Below are 14598 nucleotides of genomic sequence, written 5' to 3'. Positions count from 1 at the left end.
TCTTGACTGAGCCGGTTTTATAGTTTGCACGTTCTCCCCATGTTGGCGTGTGTTTCGTCAGGGTGCTCTGGTTTCCCCACAGTCCAAAGACATGTGCTATAGGTGAACTGAATAAACTAATTAACCCTAGTGTATGAGTGTGTGCTTGAATGAGAGAGTGTATGGGTTATCCCAATACTGGGCTGTGGCTGGAAGGGCATCCGCTACATAATTGATTCATTCCATTGTGGCGACCTCTAACAAATCAGAGACTTAGCCGAAGGAAAATTAATGAATAAATGTGATGTGTAATATGATATAATACAGTGGTTTTCAAACTGTGGTACAAGTACCACTAGTGGTTCGCGGGCTTCCTTCTAGTGTACGTAGAGAAAATAAATATGTCATATATACATGCTAAATATATTTAAAAATCTATCAAAAATTATTTATATATGAATATGATGACATATAGCCTATATTTATGAGGTCCAGGCAACATTTCCAGGTGTTGATAAATAGGGTACTACATGTTATACTTTACATTTAAGTACAGATTTATATATTGTTTTAGCTTTTAAAAGCAGTAACCAATCATTTTTTATAATTAAAAGGACATTTTCATTCATATGTTGACGTTTTTATTTTGTTTTCGTTATTTATATTTATTTATTTTTTTAAATATATTGTTAATATTCCAACTATTTATAACATTTAAAGTGGCTGACAGAAATAAATAGGAATTAAAACAATAAAATAGTAGGAATTAAACTGCCTCGTTTTGGAAATGCACAGAGCTGTTGCTGCTTTACTGTGCTTACTACGCTGCTTTATTTCAATACTGCTCATTATGGTGGTACTTGGAGAGACCATTTTTTTCAGAGGTGGTACTTGATGAAAAGAGTTTAAAAACTACTGATATAATAGTTATATGCTTCAACTGTAGCTTTACATTTAATCTTCATGCAAAAATGAAGCAACAGACTTATTTTAGCTATACTCACCTACAAACTTTAGCTAATTCTGACCTACAAACACATGTGTACACACACACACTTACACTTGTACAACCTTCTTTATAGGGACTTATAGGCGCATAATGACTGTATATTCTGTACCATAACCTCTAAATTCCAACCCTCAGGAAAAAAATCTGCATTTTGTATAGTTTCAAAACACTTCATTCTGAGTGATTTGTGACCTCAAATGTACTGTTATTGCTATACTTGTGGGGACATTTTATCCCCACAACCTAAGGTGCACACACACACATATGTATATATGAAGAGTTCAAATGCAAAACCCTCTTAATCCATCAGACCTTTTTTGTTGTAAATGAGCATTTTCTATCAGGCTCCTCTGATTAGGTTCAGAAGTTTAATTTTATATGTAATGATATGGTTATTATCTAGTAAATAAAATACTTTTTTTTTTTTAAATGTCACTTTAGACCAGTGGTTCTCAAACATTTTTATCAAGTACCACCTCAGAAAAAAAATCTTCTCTCCAAGTACCACCATAATGAGCAATATTGAAATACAGTAGCGTAGTAAGCCCAGTAAAGCAGCTACAGCTCTGTACAGTTCAAAAACGTGGCAGAAAAAGAATTATTAAGAATTATTATTACTTATTAAGAATATTTATTATTGTCAGCAACTTTAAACATAAATAGTCTGAACGTTAAAACTGTACTGTGTTTATATCTAAAAAAAAAAAACTAACTAAAAACGTCAACATTTAAATTAAAATGTGCTTGAGGTAAAAAGAAAAGTGCTGTACTTAAATGTAAGGTATTAACATATAGTAGCCAATTCATCAACACCTGGGAATGTTGCCTGGACCTCAGAAATATAGGCTATATGTCATAAAATAAATAATATTATATGTCATATTCAAATATAAATAATTTTTGATCAATTTTAAAATATATGTAGCATGTACATATGACACATTTGATATCTCCGAGTACCACTAGAAGGAAGCCTGTGTACCACTAGTGGTATACGAACCACAGTTTGGGAACCACTGCTTTAGACCATTCTTTGGTTTTTAACAAGGTACATTTTCTTTTGATAATCATAACCGAACCAAACCGTGAGACAAGTGTAGGTTCACACCTCTACTAAATGACATTTTAAATTTCAAATACAGCCAAAAAATATAACATTATACAAACAAAATGTAAAACTGTACAGCTTTTGTCGTTTGGATGTCTTTCGTTTTTGATCTGTATGTTAATTTAAGTGAATCAAATTCTTGATTCATTTACTTATGGTAAAAAAAGATGTAAATAAACCACGATTGAGGAGCACGAGCAGCTTGGGCAACAGTAGGAAGACTCAAGTCAATTCTTTGCCAGCAAAAGGCATGCTGGGAGTAAACGTGTCCACCTGCCATTCACTTCTCCTCTCTCTGAGCACGACTGGCACAGCTTTACAAAGCCTGTGTGGGCCGACTGAGCCAAGACAGAACTTAGCAGATCACTGCCACACAGCCAAAATACAACTGATGGTGACGCATTAGTGAGAACAACAAGCTGCTTAATATTACACTTATGCCAGTCGCAGGGATGAACTGCATTAATCCACTAGGAGTGCTCATGTAGTACAGCACAGCCAGTGTATGTGAGCACACATTAGTTAGAAAAGAATAGATAGAATAGTTACCTCACTACATGGAATCAGGATGAATCAACAACAGAATGCAATGTTTTAATACTATAGAGTACACATACTGTTGTATTATAAGCCAGGCTTAACTACATCTGTGTACAGAGTACGTAAAGAGGGTCACTGCTACGTCTTTCTATCCACCAAGGGCTCTTTAGCTTGAAAAAGGTGAACACCCCTATATCATAATCATTAGTAACCCTTACCCTGTATTAGAGAAAAAGCACAGAGGAACATTAATCTGGGCTGCAAAAAGTCTTTCTTTCCACACATACTGCAGCAGTCCAGGTCATGTCATAAATTTTGCATCACTATATAGTATGCTTGAATTTGTATTCCTGAAACTGCATGTGCTAATATTTTGGGAAAACTGACTTCAGCTTTTGGTCAAATAAACAACATTTTAAAGGCGAATTCACAGTGCTCAGTATAATTTAGTACACTCCATTTTGAGAATGAATATTTTCATCCTTTTCTCAGTGAATATGGGCAATGTATTTTTGGTGCATTTAAACAAAACAGATTTATTCAACAGAATTATTTATTAAAATTATATAGATATATTTATTAAAATAATATTTTAGTCACCAAACATATTTAGAAATTGAAAGATAACACAATTAAATTCAAGCAAAGTATTGCAAAAATAAAGAAATTTACAAAATTTCGAAAAAAAAAAATAATTTAAATTAAAAATAATTTTTTAAAAATCATCCTTTTAAAAATTTGGATTTCATATTTTTCTGTAACATATTCATTTGGGTGTACTAATTTTTGGACCTTTATCATAAGTTATTTTGTTAGATAAGCTCCAGATAATGGCTTCAAAACTGATTAATCTAAAGTATATGCACAAATTTAATATTGTATAGCTTCCTATTAAAAAAAAACTGAAGATTTGTGAGTGCTTAGCACGGTATAGGCCAAATCCGAGGTCGTATTTGTGTTTGTTTTGCTTTCCTAAAACCCTCAAAGAATCAAAGCTCTTTCGGGATTTATTAAGTGAGCCAAACTGAATGAAATAATACAAATTAAATCTATTTTGAGTTGTGTTTTGGATGAAATATAGGCTAAATTATTATTATTATACTTCATAACAGTTAAAAAAATAATACATTGAGGCAAGGCCGGAGTGGGACTCCTTTTCAGCCCTGGAGTTTCAAGCCTTAGACCGGCCCACCTCAGTTCACGACTGATTATATTAAAATAAGGTCATTTCCAATTCAGTTTCTAATGACACTATTATGTCTTTTCAAGGAAACAGCTGCTTTAAAACTTCTTAACAATGTCTTAACAATAAAAATGAAAAAAAAAAAATAATAGTAATTACACAAGTGAGGTTCAAGTCGGCTGCGTTGTAATGTAACGTGCTGACCACTGGACCACAACAGCCCTGTTGTATTGGTGTGTTCAGTCTAAAACTACTTTCTATTGATGCTTAATGTTTTTCTCCCGTTTTTAGATTTCTGATCAAGTTATGTCAGATTTATTAATGTAAGGAATCATCTGATCTTCATTGAGTAGGTGTAATATTCAATAATATTAATTATTTAAATTCTTATGTTCACTAAGGTGCAGCTGTTTGAGATTGTCCTCCCGATTAGCCAATCCCGGCCTGCATTGAGGCATAAACGTATATGAAGACACAGGCAGAAGTCAGAATCAACCTCTGCATAAACTATGAATTTTCTTTACATTTTTTGCCACCCTTTCACTCCAGAAAAATCCCTTTAAGAGCTAAATGACAACAATGCATAAATGTGCACTTAGCATATATACTAACCATATCTACCTGTGTGTTACCACGATATACATAAACAACAATACATTTAAAAATACACATTTTAAACTAAGAAAAGACACAGTTAAACAGAGCATATGTCACTTCAGGGTCATATTGAATACATTTAGTCTATGAATATTTTGCATTCTGACAAACTGGAAACAGATTAGTCTTAGATGAGACTGAGAACTGCTCCCTAAAGCCCATCACACAACATACTACATCTTTTAAAATTCTAAACATTGTGTGCTATGAGTGTATGCATTGGTGCCATAATTTGCCATCAATCCACATCACTTAGCAATGTATAGAAAACAATGTAAAGATGTGATATTGCACAACAGGTTTTAGTATCCCTCTCCGCTTTTTAAAATAGGAGTCCTACATACATAGCAAGATTAATAAATGTTTTACAAATAATGAAAAACATATATAAATATAAGTATATATATATATATATATATATATATATATATATATATATATATATATATATATATATATATATATATATATATATATATATATATACTTGAAGTCAGAATTATTATTATTATTACCCCTTTTATTTATTTTTTTCTTTATTTAAAAATTTCCCAAATGATGTTTAACAGAGCAAGGAAATTTTCACAGTATGTCTGATATAATTTTGTTTTTCTGGAGAAAGTCTTATTAGTTTTGTTTAGGCTAGAATAAAAGCAGTTTTTAATTAAAAAAAAAAAAAACATTAAGGTCAAAATGATTAGCCCCTTTAAGCTATTTTTTTTTCAATAGTCTACAGAACAAACTATCGTTATACAATAACTTGTCTATTTACCCTAGTTAACCTAATTAACCTAGTTAAGCCTTTAAATGTTACATTGAGCTGTATAGAAGAGTCTTGAAAAATATCTAGTCAAATATTTTTTTTTCTGTCATCACGGCAAAGATAAAATAAATCAGTTATTAGAAATGAGTTATTAAAACTATTATGTTTAGAAATGTGTTGAAAAAAAATCTGCTCTCTGTTAAACAGAAATCGGTGAAAAAAATAAACAGTGGGGCTAATAATTCAGAAGGGTTGATAATTCTGACTTCAACTGTACATATAAATAAAAAAAATTAAATTTAGATTGTGTTTGGTAATAATAGCAGTGCTATAGGCTAATATTGACGCATAGAAGATTCAAAAGTCGTCATGAAATGGAAATAAGATTGTCCTGTTTTTTCTTCTATGCCATAGTGACGTACGTGCTCTTGACAGTAGAAAAAAAATGTAGAACGGTGTATGATTTTGTCAATTGGCAACCAATTGGATTGAGGAAAGTCAGGGTTGGTGAGGGGAAATGGGGAAAAAGGAGCGAGGACTCAAGTGCAGGAAAATGGGGAATTTATTAAATAATAAACAAAATAAAATGCAAAATAAACTACCCCGAGGGGGAAAACATTAACAAAACAAATACATACACGAACAAACTTCACTGGGCTGGCTGGTAAGGAACAGGACTGGAAACATGACAAGACAAGGGTTCAAACAACAACATGTGATGACGAACTGGCACAGGACAGCAAATGTGAGGGGTATATAAACTGTAGAAAATTAACACACAAACAGGTAAACACAATTAACTAATTATGGGTTAACAAGGAGGGTGGGACAAGACAATAGACGGGAGAGCGCATGACACAGAGAGACAACACAAGCCATGCGCTCACTTAACAGGACAAGAACATGCAGCCAATGAGAGAACTCATTAACTGCATGTTCATGACAACAAACAACACTGAAGCACACGACAAAAGCACGTGACCACAATGAAAACACCAAGCCACGTGCTTTGAAAAGAGACGCAAGACACGAGCACACGATAGATAAACACCTTACCATGCGCTCACACATAAGCAACATGCATGCTTCATCTCAGCAACAACCAAAACTGAAACCAACTAGACGGAGGCGCTGAGAATAAAGCAGCGCGCCGCTGACAGAACAAACACAAACACTAGTACAAGAGCGCGCGCGTCTGAGGGACGCAGAGCGTGCGCGGCCACATCAAGCGGCAGCACGCACACCCTGCGTACACCCACGACGGCGCGCGCGCACACACAGAGACAGAAACAGGACCAGACATGAGTAGTGTCAGAGCTCTGCCACCAAAACAAGAATTTACAAGACCAAAGTGGCAGAACCCTGACAAGGAAAGACTGGGGTTGCTAACAAAACAAAAGAAGATTAATGAATGGATGAAAGCAAAGCAGAAACGAGACATGCCCTGATAGCCCAGCCCTAATTGCCTTCCATGTGACCAGTAGTGAAGAAAACCCGTTTCGAGGGGTGAGAGGTTGTTATATTGGATTAAAGATTCTGAGGACAAATTAATATTTGGAAAACAATGAAGAGCACAGATAGTGTTTCTAAAAAGCACTATAAAATACATATTAAAATAAGAATTTTGATTTCATTGCAACATTAAAACGAGAGGAGACTGGGTTGTTATTGTCTTCTGATGAGCATCAAAATATGGAGATCTCATGAGCGCCAACTCTGTGGGGCTTGTGCTGTCCAACCATCTGTAGACTCACCGCATGCCCAAATTGTATTGAGCCTGCCAGACCCTGTTACCCAGCGCCATGCTGTCTTCTCACTATGAATGTGGGCAGAGTCTAGGAAATCCCTGCCCAATGTGTGCCTGAATCACTGATGCAACCCGCTTAATCACATGCGTGTTAGAAAATAGCACACAGCTAAATTGCTCATCAACAATGCTGTCACTACATTGCATACATCAAGGACACTACTTCAATCACCAAAACGTAAGATATCAGCATTAGATTGAATTATTGTCAGACATTTTTTTTGTATTATTCATGTGTGCTCCCTGGAAATTGAACTCATGACCTTGGTGTTGGTGGAGTCATGATTCACTGATCAATCCAGAAAGTCTACAGTCAAATATCTGTAAAAAAAAATCAATAAAATCATGGTCAAGAATAACTTTATATTTTTTATTAAGCTATTTTTGCAATTATTAACCTCAAATTTAAATTCACAAAGAGTAAAACAATTTTTTTTATATTTATCATCATAATTAATAATATTAATAATAACAATAATAATAATAATAATATAAAAAGTGGAAATTCATGAATAAATGAAAATCCCATTTATTAGTTTGTTCATTTATTTATTTATTTATTTATTTATTTATTAACATGAACATATTTATGAACATTGGTGAAGATTAAATTAATATTTTTTGTAAATAAACTGAGCTATTTTGTTGCAGATATTAACTTCAAATTTGAAAACTTTTTTTTCCACAAAGAGCAAAACATGCTTTTATATTTATTAAAAGTGGAAATTCATAAATACTTAAAAAATGAATTGGTTTGTTTGTTCAATCATTCATTCTTTTGTTTATGTATTTATTCATTCATTAACATTAACATAATTATTTATGAACATTGGTCAAGAATAAATAAAATTTTTTTAAAACTAACTTTTTTCTTAACCTCAGATTTGAAACAACTTTTTTTAGAATGAGCAAAACTATTCTTCTTCTTCTTCTTCTTCTTCTTCAATTAATAATAATAATAATAATAATAATAATAATAATAATAATAATAACAATAATAATAATAATAATATAAAAATAACAATTTTTAAATAATAATAATATTATTAATTAATATAATATAATATAATATAATATTAATATTATTAAAATTATTATTATTAAAAATGGGAAATTTATAAACAATTTGTTTGTTCATTCATTCATTTATTTATTTATTTATTTATTTATTTATTTGTTTGTTTATTTATTTATTCTTAAATTCGTTAACATTAACATATTTATTTATGAACATCGGTCAAAAATAAATTACTAATTTTTTCTAATTAAGCTTTTTTTGAAGATATTAACATCAAATTTAAAACAACTATTTTTTTACAAAAAGCAAAACTCTTCTTGTAATAATAATAATAATAATAATAATAGTAATATTAATAAGGCGTCATGGTGGCGCAGTGGGTAGCACAATCACCTCACAGCAAGATGGTCACTGGTTCCAACCTTTGCTGGGTCAGTTGGCATTTCTGTGTAGAGTTTGCATGTTCTCCCTGTTCTTGTAGGTTTCCTCTGCGTGCTGGAATTGGATAGGCTAAAATGTCCATAGTGTATGAGATGTTTCCCAGTGATGGGTTGCAGCTGGAAGGGCATCCGCTGTGTAAAACATATATTCTGGATAAGCTGGCGGTTCATTCCGCTGTGGCGACCCTGGATTAATAAAGGGACTAAGCCAAAAAGAAAATGAATGAATAGTAGAAAAATCAAACAAATTTAAACAAAGGAAAGAAGCAAGTGAAGGATCATTTCTAAAGGATCACATGAAACCGAACACAAGAGCACATTTTAAAATCAGAAGTTTTAAATGGCAAAATTCAAAAGTTTTTACTTTAGTTGTGATAAAATTATGAAATCATAATGTATTTAATATGTAATATACAGCCTCAAAAAACTAATCATAATATATTTTAATCTAAATAAAATACACCACCCAGGTAAATTCCACCCAGTGTCTGCTTTTCATGCTCCAGACATGACATTTATATTTCCATTTCTTGTGTGCTGGCAGCACAATGAAGAACAGCAGCATACGCTGACAGTAAACTGACCAGAGTTTTAGCAGAACCGGGATCAATGACAAAGTAAAAGCTGCCGAAGTCAAACGATCTAAAGTACTTGAGCAAAACAAGGGTTTAAAGAGGGAGCTCCAGAACAAGCATACATTATTCTGTCAGTCAGAGCCACGGCTATGTCTTTGTGCTAATTAGGGCCTGTGTGTGTGCTGGTGGTTTCTCTCAGAGGAGCTGCTAATGAAGGAAGTGACACGTGCACGAGCTTCTCACTGTGTGTCACCACTGAAGCTGTCAATCATCCACATCTCTGCTGGTCAAGAGACGCATGGCTGCTCGGAGATTCAGACTCGCTCCATAACGGTGCTTTCAAATGTTACTGTCAGTCAAATTACAGCTTCTTGACCATTACGCATTAGTAATCGATGTCTCTAGTGATGCACTCTTATGAAGATGAAAGTGTGTGTAAGTGTGTGTGTGTGTGTTCATCAGCATGCGCTCCATTAGGTGGCCATGATTGATAAATAATACCTGCTCACTTTATTAAGCAGGTATTCAAATCTCTAGACAATATTTAAATGGACAACATTTGTAAACTGTTCACATCGAATAGTGTTACGTTTATTGTTAAATCATTATTGTTATTTATAAGTTTTAGAAATTACACTTCTGATCAGTCTATGAAAATCATAGCATGATCATTTATTCTTGAAACGTTTTATGAGGTGGCAAAATAAGACAAATTATTTATTCTGCAATCTATTCTGTAGGAAATTTCAACACAAATCAGAATCAGGCTAAGATGATAATATATGTTTGTTCATTTTAATTCATTTATTTTACATTATTGAATATTATTGTATTAATTACTTAATTTATTTTTGTTTTATTTAATTTTTTAAGAGAGAAATGCACATGTAAAGGTGCAAATCTTCATTGTCTCCAATGAATTTAAAAATAAAATAAAATAAAATAAAATTAAATTAAATTAAATTAAATTAAATTAAATTAAATTTATCCTATTTTTCTAAGAATTTTTCTAATCCTATTTTTCAATGAATTTATTCATTAATTTAATTTAATTTTTATTTTATTTTATTAGAAGAGAAAAAAAAACATGTTAAGTTGCAAATTTTAATTGTTGTCAATGAATTTACTAATTATTTATTTGATTACTTATTTATTTATTTTATTTCTGATTGAGTGTTGGATGTGTGTGATGGGGGTCTCTTGATTTTATTTTTAAAATTTTTTATAATTAATCTTTTTTTACTGTTCTTTATTATTTATTTAAAGTTTAAATTATTATAATTTTTTTATTTGTTTTTTTAAAGGCATCACTAACAATCAGTGATTAAAATTTTAACAAATAAATAAATACAAGTATCCAAAACCTCTTTTCATACATCTGCAAAACAAATTCTCTCTTATGATTTATTATCCATGGTTTTTCTAGTTTTTTTGTGAGCATATTTGAGAATATTTTACTAGGTGGTAAAAAAAAATGCTGTCATTTAGTTTCTTTATAAATCTTATTTTATTTTATTTTTTCCTTTTGTTTTGAATACAAGGGAGCGCATTTATCATTGAGTAAAGGAGATAAAGCCATATATATATATATATATATATATATATATATATATATATATATATATATATATATATATATATATATATATATATATATATATATATATATATATATATATATATATATATATATATATACATATAGTCACAAAATATGTTTGTCAATATTTTATGACTTATTTTACCAACAAAACACATGCAGAAATTACACAAAAACGTTGAATTTGTTTCCATATCAAGCAATGAACAATAAAGCACATGTATATTAAGTCAGCGATATCAATAGTCCAATTTTATCCAACATATAAGAGACAAAGATTAACTAAGCCCTGCCCAGTTTATAATTCCATACCTCATGAATCCAAATACCTCATTCTAACCATCAACAACCACCACACACAAACAGAAAAGCAAAGTGACAAAAAGAGAGCTTACACTATTTACAGAGCTGCCGTAGTACAAATGATGCAGAATAAAGCCTTTTCTTTCACACAGACGGATGAGCCAAAACATTGAGCAAATGCGGTAGTGTAAAATCCATAAAGAGCTTAGAGGACATGCTTCATAATGGAGAAGCGCAGGTGAGATCTACATGTGTGTCTCAGGGTTTCATGATAAAGACAGAGGCCTTTCACAAGCCACATTAGAGGAACATATTGAAAAGGGTGTGAATAAAATCTGTGAGGGCAGTCAGGCGACTCGGTGGGGGGAAATAACAGCACAGGCGCAGAGCTGTGAATGAAATGAAAGGCTTAAATTGTGCTAATTAGTTACCAACTCAATGAGCGGCAATGATGACATGGAAAAACAAACACAGTTTCATCGCAGCTGCCATGGATGGATGGATGGATGGACGGACGGACGGACGGACGGACGGACGGACGGACGGACGGACGGACGGACGGACGGACGGACGGACGGACGGACGGACGGACGGACGGACAGACAGACAGACAGACAGACAGACAGACAGACAGACAGACAGACAGACAGACAGACAGACAGATAGATAGATAGATAGATAGATAGATAGATAGATAGATAGATAGATAGATAGATAGATAAATTGTGATCAATCTTTATATTTCCAAAGTTGATAATAAATAAATAATAAAATAATAAAATGAATAAATATTGTGTTTAGAAGTACTGCTAAAGTTCATAAGTAACTAAAAGCTCACAACAATTCAGTTTACATAAACTAAACTGCATCACACAACAACATTTTTCAAAAGAGAGCTTCTGTAAATAATTGAATAGATAAATAAATGTAATTACCCGAGTCATAAAGTTCATAGGTGTAATTATTTTACCATATGTAATGGTGTTAAGATATGTTGATCTTTTCTCCACAAAATAGTGCATTTACAACATAATGCAACCTTAGTAACACCAAAATACATTTAAAAACAAATAAAAATACAAATAAACTGTAAAATATTACTACAAATAAACTGTAAAATGTATCATATCATGAATCATTTCATATCAAATCACATCATACAGACTGAAAATACATTGCTTTTTAAAATAAATAAATAAATAAATAACAACAAAACAAATAAATATTAAAAATTTTATAAATATTTTAATTATTAAATGAAAGAAAGAAAGAAAGAAAGAAAGAAAGAAAAAGTGACGGACAGACGGACAGACAAATAAATAAAAAAATTAAAAAATAAATAAATAAATAAATAAATAATAAAAATTAAATTAAATAAATAAAAACAAAACAAATAAATATAAAAAAATAATCAAAAGAAAGAAAGAAAGAAAGATAGAAAGAAAGAAAGAAAGAAAGAAAGAAAGAAAGAAAGAAAGAAAGAAAAAAGAAAGAAAGAAAGAAAGAAAGAAAGAAAGAAAGAAAGAAACAGACAGACAGACAGACAGACAGACAAATAAATAAATAAATAAATTTCACCTGCTGTAGACATTTTCAAAATTAACCAGAAAGCCCTTAGCTCTCTTACCTAAATCAGCCTGAAACCAAATATTATGTGTCAGAATGGTTTTCTCCAATTAGTTAACAGTGCAATGTATGCAGAGGCAGCCAGGATATATTTGATTCTGACTCGCGGTTTGGCCAAAACAAGGTCTCCTGCTGTTCTGATCAGCCTGTGATGCCTTGCTGTCTATATAGGGAGCTCAGTTGAGTTTGGATCACAGCCATTGCGTCTGGCTGGAGCTCAGAGCTGATTTTCACAGCCTATTCCCGTCGAAAAATCAAGAAGACGATGTAGAGCAGAATGCGAGCTCTTTAATACGGCGTCTAAATCCACATCACAAGAGGAAAACGACAGCAATTATGGATCGTGAGGCGTCTCTGTCCGCCTCAGGAGACTCACTGATGTCCTGTTGACATTTACATGCAATATCATCACAGACATTTCAGGCTTTCCGCTGCTGAACACTACTGAACAGCCTATTGAGCTTAGGGGTTTGATAGAAAAAGTGGTGTATATTCATTCCTTCATTTTCCTTCGGCTTAGTGCCTTATTTATCAGGGATCGGCATAGTGGAATGAACCGCCAACTATTCCTGCATATGTTTGATGCAACAGATGCCCTTACAGCCGCAACCCTGTACTGGAAAGGCAGTGTATATTTAAAAACCTATATAAAATGAATAAATAATAGATATCAGTTCATTCCGCTGTGGCGATTGATTCAAAAAGGGACTAAGTCGAAAAGAAAATGAATGAATGAGTTATGTTATATAAATAAATAAATAAATAAATAAATGAATAAATAACAACAAAACTAATAAATATAAAATTTTAATTAAATATTAAAAAAGAAAGAAAGAAAGAAAGAAAGAAAGAAAGAAAGCTAGCAAAACAAACTAATTAATTAATTAATTAATACACAAATAAATAAATAAATATAATATATAATATAACATTAATATAAGATATTTAAATATTTTTTTGTTTAAAATAAATCTATAAATAGTATACATGATATATATTTCGGAGTTACCTTTATATTTTAAAGTAGAGATATCAAAATTAAAAACTTAATATGTCATACAAACAGAAAAAAAATGTTGCTATAAAGAGAAAATGCTCTCATAAATGCATATATTATTTGTATATTTACAATTAAATTATACATTTAAATGAATTTGATTAAAATGTAATCGTCCATTTTTGCACAGCAATTTAATCGAGTAATTGGTTAATTGATCATTAATTAAGCTATGATCAATCGTTATATTTCCAAAGTCGAAATATTTCAATTATATTATATTTATGTTATGTTATGTAATGTTATGTTATGTTTTATGTTGTTATATATAGAACATGCAAACTCCACACAGAAATGCCAACTAACCCAGCCGAGGCTCAAACCAGCGACCTTCTAGCTGTGAGGCAAGTGCTAACGTGCTAACGTGCTACCCACTGCGCCATATATAATACATTATATTATATTATATTATATTATATTATATTATATTATATTATATTATATTATATTATATTATATTGAGTATTTATGCATGTATAAACCCATTTTTATTGATCTTCTGATGTTAAAACAAGGGTGTTCTCTCTAAAAGTGAATATTAACATTTATTATTTAAATTTTCTTATATTAAGTAAAAACAAATGCTTCTAATGGCAAAAATATTTGCTTTGAATTTGTAAGAAATTCTATCAGTATTTTCTAAAAAAAAAAAAAAAAAATGCTAGATTGTTGTAACCCAGTGTTTAGTCAGCTGTGGACAGAGCTAGCATTGGGTTAATTTGTTTATTTTAAATGACACCTTTTTACCCAATGGGTCTCCGCGTGCTCTGGTTTCCTCTACAGTCTAAAGATATGCACTATAGGTGAATTGAATAAGCTAAATTGGCTGTATTGTGTGAGTGTGAATGCAAAAGTGTAGGGGTTTTTCCAAGTGTTCGGTTGTGGCTGGAAAGGTATCCGCTGGATATATACTTGGTCGTTCATTTCGCTGTA

General features: G+C 31.6%; 1 protein-coding gene and 1 long non-coding RNA gene across 3 annotated transcripts in view; both read right to left on the bottom strand.

Moving 5' to 3' along the window:
- erbb4a (erb-b2 receptor tyrosine kinase 4a) overlaps positions 1–14598 on the bottom strand; it is a 261739-nt gene that overhangs the window by 159745 nt on the left and 87396 nt on the right.
- LOC141375510 (uncharacterized) lies at positions 5785–12747 on the bottom strand. The gene is made up of 3 exons (XR_012383569.1): positions 12610–12747; positions 8458–8707; positions 5785–7367 (listed from the first exon to the last, which is right to left on the bottom strand). It is a non-coding gene; the product is annotated as an uncharacterized lncRNA (long non-coding RNA).

Source organism: Danio rerio, chromosome 1, assembly GCF_049306965.1.
Source record: "Danio rerio strain Tuebingen ecotype United States chromosome 1, GRCz12tu, whole genome shotgun sequence".
Taxonomy (NCBI): Eukaryota; Metazoa; Chordata; class Actinopteri; order Cypriniformes; family Danionidae; genus Danio; species Danio rerio.
Note: the sequence above shows the minus strand (reverse complement) of the source record. Positions and strands in the feature narration are given on the sequence as shown.